The 18373-nt window shown below is 41.2% G+C and overlaps 1 pseudogene; it reads left to right on the top strand.

The window, feature by feature from the left end:
* The first annotated feature begins 9925 nt into the window (after nt 1-9925).
* Nucleotides 9926-18373, top strand: part of LOC101597461 — a 28037-nt pseudogene continuing 19589 nt past the window's right edge.

Below are 18373 nucleotides of genomic sequence, written 5' to 3'. Positions count from 1 at the left end.
TCCTTTGCTGTTCCTTTTCTAGTCAATCTCAAATTGTTGTTGCTTCCCAGGCATCAGTACAGAGGTCATTCTTTCCTCTGTTCCACTTCACTCTGAGCAATCTCATCCACGCTAGTGCTTTAAGTACATAGAGCTGGTGATTCCACACTAACCTAAGTACATCTGACTCTTCCATGAACACCAGAATCATATATCCAAATAATGTCTCCCCTGGAAGTAACAGGCATCTCAAATTCAACATTCTTCAAATACAACCTGGATTTCCAATCTCACATCCAAACCTACTTCCCATTTCTCTGAATTACACTGCCCCTTTCCTAGTTGCTGAAGCCCTCAAATCTGCAACACATTGAGTGACTCTGTTCCTAACCCCAGTCTTGTCAACTCTACCTCCAAAATACAAGCTAAATCCTTCCACTTCTTCCTACCCCCATTGTTATCATCACTTTAGATAAATTACTATCTTTTCTGCCCTGGACTACCATAACCTCTTCTTAATCATCATACTCTCTAGACCAATTTCTAAAAAGAGCTTTAAAAATGCACAGCGGATGTCCTTTCCATGCTCAAAGGTCTCTAAGCTTTGTTACTATATTTAGAACAAGATAAAAATTCTCTACGTGACCTATGAGCTCTTACCTGGCCTCTGCTTACTTTTCCATCCCTATCTTCTGCCACTTTCTTATTAGCTGAGTCAATTCCAGCCACACATGCCTCCGTGAAGCTCCTTAAACATGTCAAGTTTGTACCAACCTCAGAGCCTGTGCATTTGCTGGGCTCTACTGTACTTTCTCCCTAGATCTTTTGGGTGACTGGCTTCTTATCATTCAGCTGTCAATTTGAATACCTTTTCCTCAGATCTTACATGATTACCCACCTAAAGAGTTACCTCCAATCTCTAGCACATCACCTTTATTATAGCAATTCTCATTCATTGTTGTTTGCTTATTTATTCATTTTATTTTAAAAATATTGGATTTATTTATTTGAGAGGGAAAGAGAGAGGGAGGCAGATAGAAAGAGAATGGGCATGTCAGGGCCTGCAGCTACTACAAATGAACTCCAGATTCATGTGTCACCTTGTGCATCTGGCTTTATGTGGGTACTGGGGACTCAAACCCAGGTCCTTAGACTTTGTAGACAAGTGCCTTAACTGCTGAGCAGTCTCTCCAGCCCTTTAAAAATGTTTCATTTTTAAAATATTTGTTTATTTATTTGAGAGAAAGAGAGAGAGTTTGTGCATCTGGCTTTCTGTGTATACTGGGGAATTGAACCCAGGCTAGTAGGCTTTGGAAATAAGCACTTTTAACTGTTGTCATCTCTCCATCCCATTATTCATTTTCTTGTCTATTACCTGCTTTCCCCCACTAGAATGTAATCCCCATGTTAAAAGAAGAAAAAAAAAGACCTTGTTGGTTTGTTCAAGACTCAGAGGCTGGAAGACTGCCTGCTACCTGCATTGTAAGTACTCAAAAATAATGCTAAATAAGAATAATAATTATGAGAATGTCATTCCTTGGGGCTGGAAGTGTAGCTAAATGGTAGAGCACTTGTCTACTTTGGGCTTGGGCAATGCCCTGGGTTCAATCTCAACACCAAAATAACAACTAATAATAATAATTATTATGTCATTCCTTAATCTTAGATCTGTTCAGGAACTTTATATAGCTGGGACTGGTGCTGCACACCTGTGATCCAGATACTCAGGAGGTAGAAATAGGAGGACCATAATTGAAAGTTAGCCTGAGTGACATAGAGAGACCCTACATCCATTTTACAAAGAGGGGTTGGAAAGATGGACCAGCAGTTAAAGGCATTTGTTTGCAAATCCTGGTATCCTGGGTTTGATTCCCCAGTACTCATGTAAAGCCAGATGCACAAAGTGACAATTCACCTGTAGTTCATTTACTGTGGCAAGAGGCCCTGGTTCACCTGTACTCTTTCTCACTGTAACTGTCTCTTTTTCTCTATCTCAAATAAATAAACAAAAATAATATTAAAATACCTTTATGTGGATAGTGATATAAATATTTCTTAGGCAATTTACATCATTCTCTATGAATAACCTCTGTATAATATATGGTTCTTTAGCTGTGCCTATGCTTCTTAAAAGCAGGTTATTTTACTGAATTTTTTTATTTTAATTTTTATTTATTTATTTGAGAGCAACACAGAGAGAGGAAGAGGCAGAGAGAGAGAGAGGGAGAGACAGAGAGAGAGAGAGAGAACGAACAGGCACGCCAGGGCCTCCAGCCACTGCAAACGTGCGCCCCCTTGTGCATCTGGCTAACATGGGTCCTAGGGAATCAAGCCTTGAACTGGGGTCCTTAGGCTTCACAGGCAAGCACTCAAACACTAAGCCATCTCTCCAGCCTTATTTTATTGAATTTTGTATGTTGAAATCCTACATGGTGTCTGAGCTACAATAGGCTCTTGAATACTTTGGTGGCCTAAATAATAACAATTAAGTATCTTTATTTTTCAGTACAGGAGATAAAATTCAGGGCCTTGGGCATGTGAGGCATGTGCTATCCCATTGCAGTACATCCCCAATCTTCTATTTTTATTTTAATTTTAAGACAGGATCTCATTAAATTGTTTAGGCTGGTCTTGGACTCATGATGTTATCTAGGCAGGATTTGAACTGGCAGTTTTCTTGCCTTTACCTCCACAGCAGCTAGGATTATAGGCCTGTGCCACAAGGCTGGAATCAATTAAGTTTATTAATATTTACTTTGAGCTTAAGTAGTAGAATTGCTCTAAACATGTACATAATAAGGAGCCAGGTGTGGTGGTGCACGCCTTTAATCCCAGCATACAGGAGGCACAGGTAAGAGGATTGCCATGAGTTTTGAGGCCACCCTGAGACTGCATAGTGAATTTCAGGTCAGACTAGACTAGATTGAAGCCCTACCTCGAAAAAAAAAAAAGAGAGAAAGAAAGTATACAATAAGTGGCTGGAGAAATAGCTTAGCAGTTAAGGTGCTTGCTTGGAAGGCCTAATGACCAGGGTTTGATTCCCCAGTACTCACATAAAGCCAGATGCACAAAGTGGCGCATGCATCTGGAATTCTTTTGTATTGCCTAGAGACCCTGGTGTGTCTGTTCTCTCTCTCTCTCTCTCTCTCTCTCTCTCTCTCTCTCTCTCTCTATCTATCTATCTCTGTCTCTCTGTGTCTGTATCTCTCTGTCTGCAAATAAATAAAATATTTTTAAAAGTATAAAATCAGGGCTGGAGAGATGGTGTAGCGGTTAAGCGCTTGCCTGTGAAGCCTAAGGACCCCGGTTCGAGGCTCGGTTCCCCAGGTCCCACGTTAGCCAGATGCACAAGGGGGCGCACGCGTCTGGAGTTCGTTTGCAGTGGCTGGAAGCCCTGGCACGCCCATTCTCTCTCTCTCTCCCTCTATCTGTCTTTCTCTCTGTGTCTGTCACTCTCAAATAAATAAATAAATAAAAATTAAAAGTATAAAATCAGAGTAATCCTTCTACAAAGGAGTTAAAACCTATAATTAGGAAAGGTAGTTATATAAAATTAAAAGACAGGAAATGAGCTAGAGAGATTGCTCAGTGGTTAAATGTGCTTGCATGCAAAGCCTGCTGGTCTGAGTTTAATTCTCCAATAGGCACAATGATCCAGATGTACAAAATAGCACATGTGTCTGGAGTTCATTGCAGTGGTAGGAGGCCCTGGCACACACATACTCACTCTCTCTGCCTGCCTTTCTCTCATTGTCAAATAAATAAATATATATTTTTTTAAAAACAAGAATTGATAAAGTAGTTTATGTATAGAATAACCCAATCCTTAAGGATAATATCTCCAGGAACAGAGTTAATAATTTATTTTTTGAGTGGTTTGACACAGGTGTCCCCCATAAACTTAGGTGTTCTAAATGCTAGGTTCCCAGCTGACGGGGACTTGGGAATTAACGCCTCCAGGAGGCAGTGTATTGTTGGGGGTAGGCTTATGGGTGTTATAGCCAGCTCCCCCTTGCTAGTTCTGTCCACCTTATGTTGGCCAGTGGGTAATGCCCACGCTCTGCTTATGCCATCGTTTCCCCTCCCCTAGAGCCTGTAAGCCAAAATAAAACTTTTTCCCACAAGCTGCTCTTGGTTGGGTGATTTCTGCAAGCAATGTGAACCTGACTGCAACAGTAAAGTGGTACCAAGGAGTGGGATTGCTGCTAGACACCTGACTGCGTAGCTTTGGCCTTTTGGAGCTGATTTTCAAAAGGAATGTGGAAGGATTTGAAACCTTGGCCCAAGAGATGCCTTGCAGTGTGGTAAGTACAGCTTGATGGACTATTCTGGTCAGAGTTGAAAGACCTGAATGCAGTAAGAACTATGGACTGTGAGGTGTGGCTGATGAGGGTGAGAAAGAGCTTTGCTTGGACTGGGCTACAAGTAGTCTGAGAAGCTTGTTGTTATTTATGCCTGTGTCCTGAGAAGTTGTGCAGGGTTGCTTTGTGTAGAAATGGACTGGTGTGAGCAGAGGGATCTGGCACAGAAAAAAAATAAAATAAAAACTTTGGGCCTAAACTGCTGCCTGTTCACCTGCAAATTATATTGGAGAGATTACAGTCATTGAGATTAGGCCAGCTGAGTGCTCAAGGAGCATCCTGTTCTTTCTTCAAAGTCTGTTTTATTCCCCTCTGGATTGACAAATTGATACCCTACCTGGTATTGTCAAGTATAAGAAATGCAGGAAAGAGAAAGCCATTGAGTTTGCAACACTGTCTTGTGTTTTGGAAATGGCATGGGCAGTGCGAAGCAGGTTTTCTGGATGCCTGCATGGAGGCCCCATGGGGCAGGAAACCCGGTGGAGATGCTGGGACCATGAGATGGCTGCTAAGGAAAGCTGCCAGTTCTGGATGAAATTTTCCAGGACTGTGAGTAGCCTAGCTGGAGGGGCAGAATTGGAACTCCAGAGACTTGTTGCTGGTTAGAATTTTTGGACTTGGAGACTTGTCATTGGCTAGAGTTGTTGGACTTTGAGCTACAGAGATTGGTGTTTACCCTGTTTAAATCATATATTGCTTGAGAATTTATTTGCTATGCCCAATGCCATCTTTTGCAGTGTGAATGTTTATTTTGTGCCATTTGGGTTTGGGGGGATTTTTTTTTTTGGTATTATGGCTCAGTTAAAAGGCTTTTAATTATGGGGATGTTTGAACATCATTAGCATTGATTAAAAAATGTGGAAACTTTGAATGTTGAACTGAATGCATTGCATTTTACATCATGGGTGATAATCAGTTTATGGGGGCAAGGGGTGGAATGTGGTGGTTTGATTCAGGTGTCCCCCATAAACTTAAGTGTTTTGAAAGCTAGGTTCCCAGCTGATGAAGATTTGGGAATTAATGCCTCCTGGAGGCAGTGTACTGTGGGGGGCAGGCTTATGGGTGTTATAGCCAGTGTCCCCTTGCCAGTGTTTGGCACACTCTCCTGTTCCTGTTGTCCACCTTATGTTGGTCAGGGGGTGATGTCCACCCTCTGTTCATGTCATCATTTTCCCTGCCATCATGGAGCTTCCCCTCTAGCCTCTAAGCCAAAATAAACCATTTTGGGTTTGTTTGTTTTTTTTTCCCCCACAAGCTGCTCTTGGTTGGGTGATTTCTACCAGTAATGTGAACCTGACTGCAACAATTTTTTTTCTAAAATAAGGCCTCACTACATAGCCCAGGCTGGCCTCCAACTCTTTAGTGTTTTATTTATTTATTCATTTATTTATTTTCAAGGAGAAAGAGAGAGGAGAGAATGACACCAGGGCCTCTAGCCACTACAAACAAACTCCAGATGCATGTACCACTTTGTGCATCTGGTTTTATGTGAGTCCTGGGGTATCAAACCCAGTCTTTAAGTTTTGCAAGCAAGTGCTTTAACTTCTGAGCCATATCTCTAGCCCTGACTTCCAACTCTTAGTCAACCTCCCAAGTTTCTGGGATTATAAATGTGTGCTACCACATTTGCTAAGTTGATGATTTTTGACAGTGACATTGTGGATCATACCTTCTCATTGAAGTTCCCCTAATTATTTTAGTTTTGTGTACTGAATTCAAGGTTCCAGAAATGTCCATACTATTGCTCATTAAAACTTTTATAAGATAGAAGATTGAAGAAATCCCTTTCCCCCAAAAGCCTAATAATTTAATGTCCCATGACCTCTCAACATTTCTTACTAGGTCAATACTCCCTGGACCCCTGGAATTTCCCTACCACTTCCAGGTCAGTGAAGTAAGTATTTTTGTGCATGGCTTTATAAGCACCAAGCTCACAGGTTGGTAGAGGAAGCAAGTCCTGTAAATAGGTAAATACAATGCAGTATAATACATATAGCAATACAACTGAGGAGGCACAGCTGCACCAATGAGGGCTAACTAACTCAGATGATGATGGACCGATATTTTTAAAATTTATTACTGGGGACTGGAGTGATGGCTTAATGGTTAAGTTGCTTGCCTGCAAAGCCAAAGGACCAGATTTGATTCCCCAGGACCCATGTAAGCCAGATGCACCAAAGGGCACATTGCATCTTGCAGTAGTTGGAGGCCCTGGTGGGCCCATCCTCTCTCTTTCTCTCTCTCTCTCTACCTACCAATCTCTCTCTCTCTCTCTCTCTCTCTCTCTCTCTCTCTCTCTCTCAAATAAGTAAACTTTAAAAAATTTATTTCTGGCATGTGTATGTGGAATATGATGTGTGTGAGTGTATGTCTGCCATGACATGCATGTAGAGGTCAGAGACAACTTTCCAGGGTTGAACTTTGCCTTCCACCTTGTTTGCTTCTGCATTTGTTTGCCAGGCTAGCTTGTGGAGCTTCTGGGAGAAGCTCCTGTCTTTTCCTGTTTCTGCCTCCCTTTTTTGCCTTTGGTATGCTGGAATTACAAAAGCCTGCCACCACTTCCAGCTTTTCCATGGGGTCTGGGAATCTGAACTCAGGTACTTGGAACACATGCCTTCTTCCCCAGTCCCTGAATGATATCCCTAAATGGTAGACTGAAACTCACTCGGAGGAGGAATGCATAGCAAGCGAAGCTAATCACAAGGTGACATTCCAAAAGTGGTATAGGGGCTGGAGAAATGGCTCAGAGGTTAAAGGCACTTGCTTCCAAAATTGGTGTAGGTCCCTTAATAAATCATAGGTGTGTCTACCTCCCTAAAATATTTTATGGATAATAGTCACCTTTGAAAAAATAGCAAAAGACTTGAAGAAGGACTGGAGAGAAGGCTTAGCAGTTAAGACACTTGCCTGCGAAGCCTACGGACCCATGTTTGACTCTCTAGAACCCAAATAAGCCAGACTCACAAAGGTGAGGCACAGGCCCACTAGGTGGTGGAAGCATCCGGAGTTTTATTTCAGTGGCTGAGGCCCTGGTGGCCAATTCCCTCTCTCTCTCTCTAAAATTAAAAAAAAAAAAAAACAACAACAAAAAAACCTTGAAGGAAAGGTATAAACAAAACTTGAGAAGCCAGGCATGGTGGCACATGCCTTTAATCCAAGTGCTCTGGAGGCAGAGGTATCACCATGAGTTTGAGGCCACCCTGAGACTACATAGTGAATTCCAGGTCAGCCTGAGCTAGAGTAAGACCCTACCTCTAACAGCCAGGAAAAAAAAAAAATTCATGAACTTTAAGTTGCATGTTATTAAATAGTCCTCTACCTCCTAACACTGCCCAAAGCTCATGTGTTGAATTTTCGGTCTCCACATGGTGGAGCCAAACATTCTGAAATGACTAGATCATCATATTGAATAGGCAGTGTGTGTCGTGAAGGACAGGAGGAGGCTGGTAACAAAAAGTAGGACTGGGAGCGTGTCTTTCAAAGGTATATCTTGCTCTGATCTCTTCCTGACTGCCTCTTTTTTGCTTCTGAACCATCATGAGCTAAGCAGATTGCTTCACTACCCCATTCTGCCTCCATGTTGGGCCCTCAGGACAAGTACCATAAACTGACACCTCTGAGACCATAGCTACAATAAATCTTTCCTTCTTTGAATTGTTTCTCTCCGGTAATTATCACAGCAGTGAAGTGGTTAATGCGTTTAGATTTGTAGAGTTGCTAGTAGTAATGAGAGACTGTTATGAGTTTGAGGTGTTTTTTTTTTTTTAGTTATTTATTTGTAAGGGGGAGTGAAAGAGAGAATGGGTGCACCAGAGCCTCCAGCCACTTCAGACCAACTCTAGATGCATGTGCCCCCCTGTGCATCTGGCTTACATGGGTCCTGGAGAGTCGAACCCGTATCCTTTGGCTTTGCAGGCAAACGTCTTAACTGCTAAGCCATCTCTCCAGCCTCCCTTTTATTAAAAATATTTTATTTATGTATTTATTTGGGAGAGAGAAAGAGGGAGAGAGGGAATGGAGTTTGAGGTTTTATACATAAATACGTACATGTCTTTTCTATTCACCAAGTAGCCAGTGTTGTAATTACCTTCTTGTTGCTGGGACAAAGCACCTGAACAAAAGCTGCTGATGGGAGGGAAGTATTGATTTTGGCTAACAGTCTCAAGGGGAAACTCCGTGATGGCAGGAGACAGCACAGCAAGAGCAGACATCACCTAAGCCACAGCAAATGGGGAACAGCAGCAGGAGAGTGGGCTGAGTTCTGGCAAGGGGGAGCTGCTTATGACACCCCTAAACCCACCTTGAACAACACACCTCCTCCAGCAAGGATCCACCTCCCAAATTGCCACCAGCTGTGGACCACGTGTTCCGAAAACAAAAGTTTATGAGGGACATCTGATTCAACCCACCACAGCTAGCATTGAAACTATTATACATTTAACTCAAAAAATGCCCACGTAAACTTTCTAGAAGGCACTTTAGCAAAATGTAATGTTTCTTTTGGATCTAGGTAGAGTTCAAATTTAAAAATTTTTTATATTTATTTTGTGTGGGGGGTGGTGTCAGAGAGACAAAGCAGACACATGCCATGGGACATGTGTGGTGGTCAGAGGACAACTTTTCAGTCAGTCCTCCCCTTCCACCTCATTGTTGGGTCTCTCATTGTTCACCATTCTGTTTGAGAGCTTCTGTGAAATTCTCCTGCCTCTGTCTCTCTTTCCACCATGGCACACTGGGATTACAGAAGCCTGCTACAGCTAACGTCTTTTACCTGGGGTCTAGTGATCAGAACTCAAGTACTCAGAGTCGCATGGGCAGTGCTGCATCCATGAGCCACTTCCTCAGCCCTAGAACTCAAGTTATTAAAAACATTTAAAACTATAAAACTATTTCTTCTACTACCTAAGTATCATAATGTCCCTGGGATGACAGGCATGCACCACCATGGCTGGCATTTTATGTGGAGAGTTAGAGACAGGAGGATCCATGGGGCTTACTGGACAGCTTGTCTAACTGAATTGGTCAGTGCCAGGTCCAGGAAGACACCTTTTTCCAAACCAGGAAAATAGGGCTGGAGAGATGACTTAACAGTTAAAGTGTTTGCCTGTGAAGCCAAAGGACCCATATTCGATCCCCAGGACCCACGTAAGCCAGATGCACAAGGTGGTGCACACGTGTGGAGTTCGTTTGCAGTGGCTTAAGGCCCTGGCACCCCCCCCCCACACACACACACACGACAGCTTCTTTCTCTCTCCTCTCTCTCCTAAATAAAAGTAAAAATTTAAAAATATTAAATAAATAAAAAGTAAAATAAGGTGGGGAGTGATAGAGGACGACATCTGACAAACCTCTGGCCTCCATACGCACACACGTGCATGTATACCCTCACACACATGAGCCCACAAACATGCATGCACACGTACACATGCACCACACACATACACACACTAAAAATATTCAAGATGTATCAAGTGATACATCTATGATCATTTATGAAATAAGTATATGTGCACTTCTGGTCACTTAGTTTAATCCATAGCTTTGACATCAAGAGTTAGCAGTCTGAGGAGAGAACATTGACCCGTATGAAGCGGATAGCACTAGGTAGTGTGACTGCTGCGCAGTACCACTGTGGAGGCTCCATCAGCTCTGAGGAGGCAAACAATGTTAATGAAACTGGTAACATGTAGATGCCAATGTCCTTGGCACATCTATTCCTCCTCCGTGTGTGTGTGTGTGTGTGTGTGTGTGTGGCATATGCATGGATGTGCTGGTTTAGCACCTTGTAGGCCCATCCACATTGTCTACAGTGGCCAGAGGAGAACATGGTGTGGCCCTTTATCACTCATTGGTCTACGGAGTCTCTTCGTGATCCGAGCCCCAGTGATTCTGTGTCTCCATTCTCCCCCAGGACCAGGGTGACAGACTAGTGGCCATGTCCTGCTGTTTGCATAGGTTCTGAAGAGTCCAACCCACGTGTTGCCAGACCCTCGCGGGCCCCGTACTTGTTCAGGAAGTGCACTTAACCACTGCGCCATTTCTCTAGCCCTACCATTTCCCTTCAAAACCTTTTCTTTACATAAAAAAAAGTTCACTAAGGAAATCTTGGAAATAGGGAATAAAAACAGAAAAATTAAGTCACTTATGTCCAAGAATTATCTTCTAGGCTTTTTAAAAATATGAGAGCCGCTGGGCATGGTCGCTAATACCTTGAATTCCAGCACTCATGAGGCAGAGGTAGGAAGATTGCTGTCAATTCAAGGCCGGCCTGAGACATCGTGAATTCCAGGTCAGCCTGGGCTAGAGTGAGACCCCATCTAAAAAAAAAAAGTCAGAGAAAGTCATTTGGAAAAATATTGTTAAACCTAATATTCATTCCATGCATAAGAAGATACTCTAAATGAATAAAAAAAAATTGGTTTTTTTTTCAAAGTATGGTTTCACTGTAGCTCAGGCTGACCTGGAATTCACTCTGTAGTCTCAGATTGGCCTTGAACTCACAGCGATCCTCCTACATCTGCCTCCCAAGTGCTGGGATTAAAGGCATGAACCACCACACCCAGCAAAATTTTTAATGAAAAAAAAAAAATATATATATATAAAGTTCTGGAAGAAAACTTGAGTGAGTTCCTCTTTACTGTCTATGTAAGGAAAGGTTTTGCCACCGTAATTTGAATTGCAAAAGCAAGAAATAGGAAAGTGATAAATTTGATGATATAAAAATTTTAAATTTTTTTTAATATTTTTATTTATTTATTCATTTATTTGAGAGACAGAGAAGAGACAGATAGAGAAAGAGAGAGAGAGAGAATGGTCGCGCCAGGGCCTCCAGCCACTGCAAACGAACTCCAGACGCGTGCGCCCCCTTGTGCATCTGGCTAACGTGGGTCCTGGGGAATTGAACCTGGGTCCTTAGGCATTGCGAGCAAATGCCTTAACCGCTAAGCCATTCCTCCAGCCCAAATTTTAAAATGTTTTACATGACAAAGTCAAACTACAAACTGGGGCATAATAGCTACAATATGTATTGCTTCTTAAGAGTTCTTTCACATATAGATATAACTGTCAAAATTGAACAGAAAATAGAAATGACTAGCAGAGCCCAAAGGTTCCCTGCAGACAGACATGGTAGTTGAAAAGACAGAAATGCTAATCATTCTATTTCATCATTACATATTGTATACATTATTAAGTTATCACAACATATCCCATAAATAAAAGACAACAGAAAATGTACATTCCCAAAAAAGAAAGTAAGTAAAAGAAAGGAGGGAGAAGATGAAGAAGGAAGGAAAGAAAGAAAGAAGAAAGGAAGAAAGGGGTAGGGAGGAAAAACAAAGAAGGAAGCAAGAAAGGAAAGAAACAGAAAGAAAGAGAAGTAGAAATGAATAAAAAAAAACAGCAGGCAAAAAACATGAATGCATGCATGGATAATCCACAGAAATATATTTGAAGACAATTTTTTTAAATAGAGATAATTGAATAAAAAGCATTTAAATTTATTTATTTGCAAGGAGGGAGAGAGGGGGCACACCAGGGCCCCTTGCCACTGCAAATGAACTGCAGACATATGTGCCACTTTGTGCATTTGGCTTTACATAGGTACTGGGGAACTGAACCCAGGCCATCAGGCTTTGCAAGCAAGCACTTTTAACTGCTGAGCCACTTCTCTAGCTCAGTATGAAGATTTTAAAATATATATTTATTTGAGAGAGAGGCAGAGAGATAAGGTGCACCAGGGCCTCTGGCCACTGCAAGTGAAGTCCAGACATATGTACTAACTAGACATCTGGCTTTATTTGGGTACTAGGGAATTGAACCTGGGTCCTTAGGCTTTGCAGGAAAGTGCCTTAATCACTAAGACATCTCTCTAGCCCAATAAATTTTTTAACATATAAGGAGATGTTCAACTTCATTCATAATAAAAATGTAAATTATGAGGACTATACTAAGATATGATTTCTCACTCATCAGATTGGCAAAAAGGTCAAAACCTTGATAGAATAAACTGAATGCTAATATTCTCCCTCTCCAAACTATAGGCTGAAATTCTAACCCCTAAGTATAGGAGGTGAGGTCTTTGGGAGGTAATTAAGTTATAAAAATAGCACAATAAAATATTTTGGGAGAGACCATATATACTTAACTTTTGTTACAGTATGCCATTACACTTACACTATTTTGTTATTAGTTATCAGTGTTAATCCCTCACTGTATTTAACTTATAAATTAAACTGTATCATAGATAGCCTATGTAGGATTTGGTGTTATCTTCAGTCTCACATCCCCGCTAAAAGTTTTTGAATGTATTCTCCGGAGATATAAGACATGATGTATAAAATTTCCTTTCAACCTAACAATCCATTTGTATCAATTTTTCCTGCAGTTACACCTCCAATAATGCAAAAATACACATGCAGTATTATTTTAATCTATTAATATTGGTAACTATTTTAATATCCAACTGAAAGTTGGTTGCATAAATCACAATACATTCACACCATGGAGTACTAACCAGCTGTAAAGAACAATGAAGAAGATGCCTAAGAACTAATGTAGAATGATTTTCACAAGAGAGTAAATTTAAAAAACAAAATGTGTGCCAGGCATGGTGACACACACCTGCAATCTCAGCACTCAAGAAGCAAAGGCAGAAAGATTAACTTGCCACAAGTTCAAAGGCAGCCTGGTTTACATAGCCAGTTCCAGGCCAGCCAGGGCTGTGTAGTAAGACACTGTCTCAGAATAAAATAAAATAAAAATAGTATTACCATGGGGTATTTTTTATAATCATGGAAGTTGTTAATAAAAATTTGGAAGAGGGGGCTGGAGAGATGGCTTAGCGGTTAAGCGCTTGCCTGTGAAGCCTAAGGACCCCAGTTCGAGGCTCGGTTCCCCAGATCCCACGTTAGCCAGATGCACAAGGGGGCGCACGCATCTGGAGTTTATTTGCAGTGGCTGGAAGCCCTGGCATGCCCATTCTCTATCTACCTATCTGCCTCTTTCTCTCTCTATCACTCTCAAATAAATAAATAAAAATGAACAAAAATTTTTAAAAACAAGAAAACCTACATTAAAAAAAATTTGGAGCTGGGCGTGGTGGCGCACGCCTTTAATCCCAGCACTTGGGAGGCAGAGGTAGGAGGATCACCGTGAGTTCGAGTCCACCCTGAGACTACATAGTGAATTCCAGGTCATCCTGGGCTAGAGTGAGACCCTACCTCAAAAAACCAAAAAAAAAAAAAAAAATTGGAAGAAAAAATATAGGAGAGGCAGGCATGGTGGCACACACCTTTGATATCAGTACTTGGAAAGCTAAGTTAGGAGGATCACCAAGAATTCAAGGCCAGTCTGAGGCTACAAAATGAGTTCTGGGTCAGCCTGGGCTAGTGAGACCCTGCCTTGAAAAAAGAAAAAAGAAACCTTTAATCCCAGCACTCGGGAGAGTGCAGAGGTAGAAGGATCGTCGCCATGAGTTCGATGCCTCCCTGAGACTACATAATGAATTCCAGGTCAGCCTAGTCTAGAGTAAGACCCTACCTCAAAAAAAAAAAAAAAAAAAAAAAGAGAAAAGAAATAAAATAAGAAAATATACATTATCATTGCAAGAAGAAACAGGCTAATCCACAGAACAATTAAAATTTCTATGTAAGGGTCAATGAGGTGGTAGGAAGTGACTTTTCTGAGTGTAACTTTCGTGTAGCTTTCTTTTTAATGCTGGGGGATTGAACCATGGACTCATGGGGTCAGTGTTCTACTGTTGACGTATGCCCTCAGTCCTAGCTTTTTGAATGGTCTTAACTTTTTTTTTTTTTTTTTTCAGTAAAGTCTCACTCTGGCCCAGGCTGACCTGGAATTCACTATGTAGTCTCAGAGTGGCCTCAAACTCATGGCGATCCTCCTACCTCTGCCTCCTGAGTGTTGGGATTAAAGGCACATGCCACCATGCCCAGCTTGGATGGTCTTAACTTTTGACGGCATGTTACAAGTCCAAAACTAAGTTAAGGACTGGAGAAATGGTTTAGCCATGAAGACACTTGCCTGCAAAGCCTAAAGGCCCAGTTTCCATATCCCAGTACCCATGTAAAGCCAGGTACACTAGATGGCACATACATCTGGAATTTGTTTGCAGAGGCTAGGGGCCCTAGTGTGCCCATTCTTTCTCTCAATCTGCCTCTTTCTTTCTCATAAATAAATAAACTTCTTTAGAAACAAGAAATTAAACCAGTAAGAATGAAAAGGAAGAGAATGAATCTGAGATGTCTAAAGCCAAAAGCCCAATGCAGACAAGTGAGCACAATTCATTTCAAATGAATGTCATGATTACACTCAGTAAAAGAACAGTTTTCTGAAAAGAACTAATCCAAGGAATTTATGACCATGGCATGCCCTCAGTTTTGGAGAGGCTGGGAAAAAACAAGTACAACAAATCCTGAACTCTTTTTAGTAAGAGTTTAGTGGTATATTCATAGCAATCTCAGACTGTTTTAGATGCAATGTAAGATTGAGCAAGTAAGGAGACTTGGTGCTGGTTCTTACCCTGGAAGGCAGCGTTAGGGGCAGGGTTCTCTCCCCAGAAGAAGGAAGACAAAAGAGAATCTTGTGGCGAAGAACTGAAATTGATGTGCATTTGTGATTTCCAACATGTGAATATGTATGTGTATGTACATGTTCATACATGTATATATATACATATACATATATATATATGCATTGTATACATTCCTGAGTTTTCTATTTCTGTTTTTTCAAAGGTCCAAAAAACACATATAGCCCAATAGCATTGTGTGTGCCTAGTTTCTAATATTCCCTACTAAAAGAAACCCATCTCTCTCAAGAAATGGCCAGTTGCATCTTGAGACTACGTAGTGAATGCCAGGTCAGCATGGGCTAGAGTGAGACCATACCCCCCCCCAAAAAAAAAGAGGGCTGGAGAGAGAGATGGCTTAGTGGTTAAGTGCCTGCCTGTGAAGCCTAAGTACCACAAGGGGGCACACGCATCTGGAATTCACTTGCAGTGACTGGAGGCCCTGGAGTGCCCATTCTCTCTCTCCCTATCTACCTCTTTCTCTCTCTGTCTGTCACTGTCAAATAAATAAATAAAAAGAAACAAAAAAGAAAAAGAAATGTTAAATGTGATATTTATGTTACATGTATTTATCACAATTTTAAAACAAATTAAAGTGGAATGAATGACTATGGTAAAAAAAAAAAAAGAAAGAAAGAAAGAAAGAAAAAGAAATGGCCAGTTGGGCTGGAGAGATGGCTCAGCAGTTAAAGGTGCTTGCTTGCAAAGCCTAAAGCCAGAGGCACAAAGTGGTGCATACATCTGGAATTTGTTTGCAGTGGCAGAAGTTCCTGGCATATACGTTCTCTCTCTCTTTCTCAAATAAAATAAATATGTATTCCTTTTTACATATTTAAATTAAATATTACTCCTAATATTTAACTTTAAGTTAATTTGAACTAAATTAATTTAATCTAAATACTTAAAAACCACTCTAAAATAATAAATTATATATTTTTTAAAGAAATGGCCAATCTCAGGGCTGGGCAGAATAAGTACACAAAAGCACAGGACACCTTGCTTGTGCCAAAAACGAAGGAAGAACTAAAGAAAATATGGAAACACATTGCAAGGACATGGAGTCAAGCTTTAATTATACGCTTTAAGCTAAATCTGGGTCATTTGAACACTAAACTAAGTAAATATAGTAATGAAGTATAAACAATTGAAAAAGTAGCAATTCATGAGACCATATCAATGACAGAGAATATGGTGGATGATACAAAGATTCACACGTGGACAGATGGCAGACAAATAATAGAGATCTCTGCTTGGATGTCCAAAGGCTAAAGCAACAATATCTGATACAGTTTTTGTTTGCTTTTTTTTTTTTTTTTTTTTTTTGACTCAAGGCATCCTATTCCAGGTTGGTCTCAATCTCACTATGTACTCCAGCATTACCTTAAACTTATGATCTCCTGCCTCTACCAACTGAGTTCTGGGATTATAGGTGTGAGCTACCATTCCCAGCAGGGTCTGATACTTTTAAGGGGTCTATGAAAATGTTTGTATTATAATTTTTTTTAAAGAAATGAGAGGGATAGAGAGATGGCTCAGTAGTTAAAGGCACGTGCTTGCAAAGCTGACAGCCCTAGTTCAATTCTCTGGTGTCCACGTAAAGCCAGATACACAAAGTGAAGCATGTATCTAGAATCCTTTTGCAGTGGCAAGAGGTCCCGGCATGCACATTCTCTCCCTCTCTCTCTCTCTCTTTCTCTCTCCCACCATGCAAATTAAAAAAAAATGTTTTTTTTTTTTTTTTTTTTTTTTTTTAATGAACCAGGCATGGTGGCACACCCCTTTAATCCTAGCACTTGGAAGGCAGAGGTAGAAAGATCACTATGAGTTTCAGACCAGCCTGAGAGTACATAGTGAATTCCAGGTCAACCTAGGCTCGAGCGAGACCTTAGCTTTAAAAAAAATAAATGAAACGTGAGAAAAAATAAGTGTAATAGCAATAAACGTATCCTGGGGTTATATTTGTATTCATACTAATGTGGTCATAAAACATAATTCTAAAACCTTTTTTGCCCATGAAGGCAAATGTGCCTGTGGCCCATGAAAGCCACAGTGTAGCCCCGCAAGGGACAGTAGACAGTGGGCTAGAGCTGGGAAGTCACTTGCAACTGTCATGGTAAAGTTCAGATCAAAAGCCATCACTAGCCGGGCGTGGTGGCGCACGCCTTTAATCCCAGCACTCGGGAGGCAGAGGTAGGAGGATTGCCGTGAGTTCAAGGCCACCCTGAGACTACATAGTGAATTCCAGAGTGAGACCCTACCTCGAAAAACCAAAAAAAAAAAAAAAGCCATCACTAAATGCTAAACCTAAGGGAAACTTTTAGTGAGGAATGGCATATTCAGATCATCTTAGAATGCCTCATCCTAGTGGCATGGTGGCCCATGCTTACAGTCCTTCCTAACACTTGGGAGGTGGAAACAGAAGAGTCAGAAGTTCAAAGACAGCCATACTGTGAGTTCGCTGTTAGCCAGGGTTACAAGAGACGCCTGATTCAAAAACAAAGAAACTGGGCAGGGAGAGATGGCTTAGTATTTAAGGCACTTGCCTGTGAAGCCTAAGGACCCAGATCCGATTACCAATATCCACGTAAGTCAGGTGCACAAGGGGGTATGTGCATCTAGAGTTCATTTGCACTGGCTGGAGGTCCCAGTGTACCTATTCTCTCTATATATCTGCCTGCCTCTCTCCCTTCCTCCCTCTCTCTCTCACTCAAAATAAATAAATAAATGAAATATTAGAAAAAAAGAAAGAAACTGAGCTGGAGAGATGACTCGGCAGTTAAGGTATTTGCCTATAAAGCCTAATGACCCAGGTTTGATTTCCCCAGTACCCAGGTTTGATTTCCCAGTACCCACGTTAAAGCCAGATGCACAAATTGGCACATGCATCTGGAAATCGATTACTATGACTAGAGGCCCTGGCACACCCATTCTCTCTCTCTCTCTCTCTCTCTCTCTCTCTCTCTCTCTGTTTCTCTCCCTCCCTCCTTCCCTCTCTCTGCTTATAAATAAATAAATAAATATTTACAAAAACAAAACAAAACAAAAAGCAGGGGTGGTAGAGATGGCTCAGCAGTTAAAAACATTTTACAAAGCCTGATGACTAGGGTTCAATTCCCCAGTTCCCACGTAAAACCATATGCACAAAGTGGCGTATGCATCTTGAGTTCATCTGTAGTGGCAGGACACTCTGGTATGCTCATACTCTTCCTCTCTCTTTTGTTCTGTCTCTTTCTCTCATTAAAAATAAAAATAAATAAATGAATAAGTATTTTTAAAAAGCAAACAGACTAAAAGGTTTTCGAGGTAGGGTTTCACTCTAGCCCTGGAATTCACTATGTAGTCTCAGGATGGCCTCGAACTCACAGCAATCCTCCTACCTCCGCCTCCTGAGTGGCAGGATTAAAGGCATGCACCACCATGCCTGCCCTTTCTTGAATTTTTTGAC

Source organism: Jaculus jaculus, chromosome 13 (assembly GCF_020740685.1).
Source record: "Jaculus jaculus isolate mJacJac1 chromosome 13, mJacJac1.mat.Y.cur, whole genome shotgun sequence".
Lineage (NCBI taxonomy): Eukaryota > Metazoa > Chordata > Mammalia > Rodentia > Dipodidae > Jaculus > Jaculus jaculus.
This window is presented reverse-complemented; position numbering and strand designations above follow the sequence as displayed.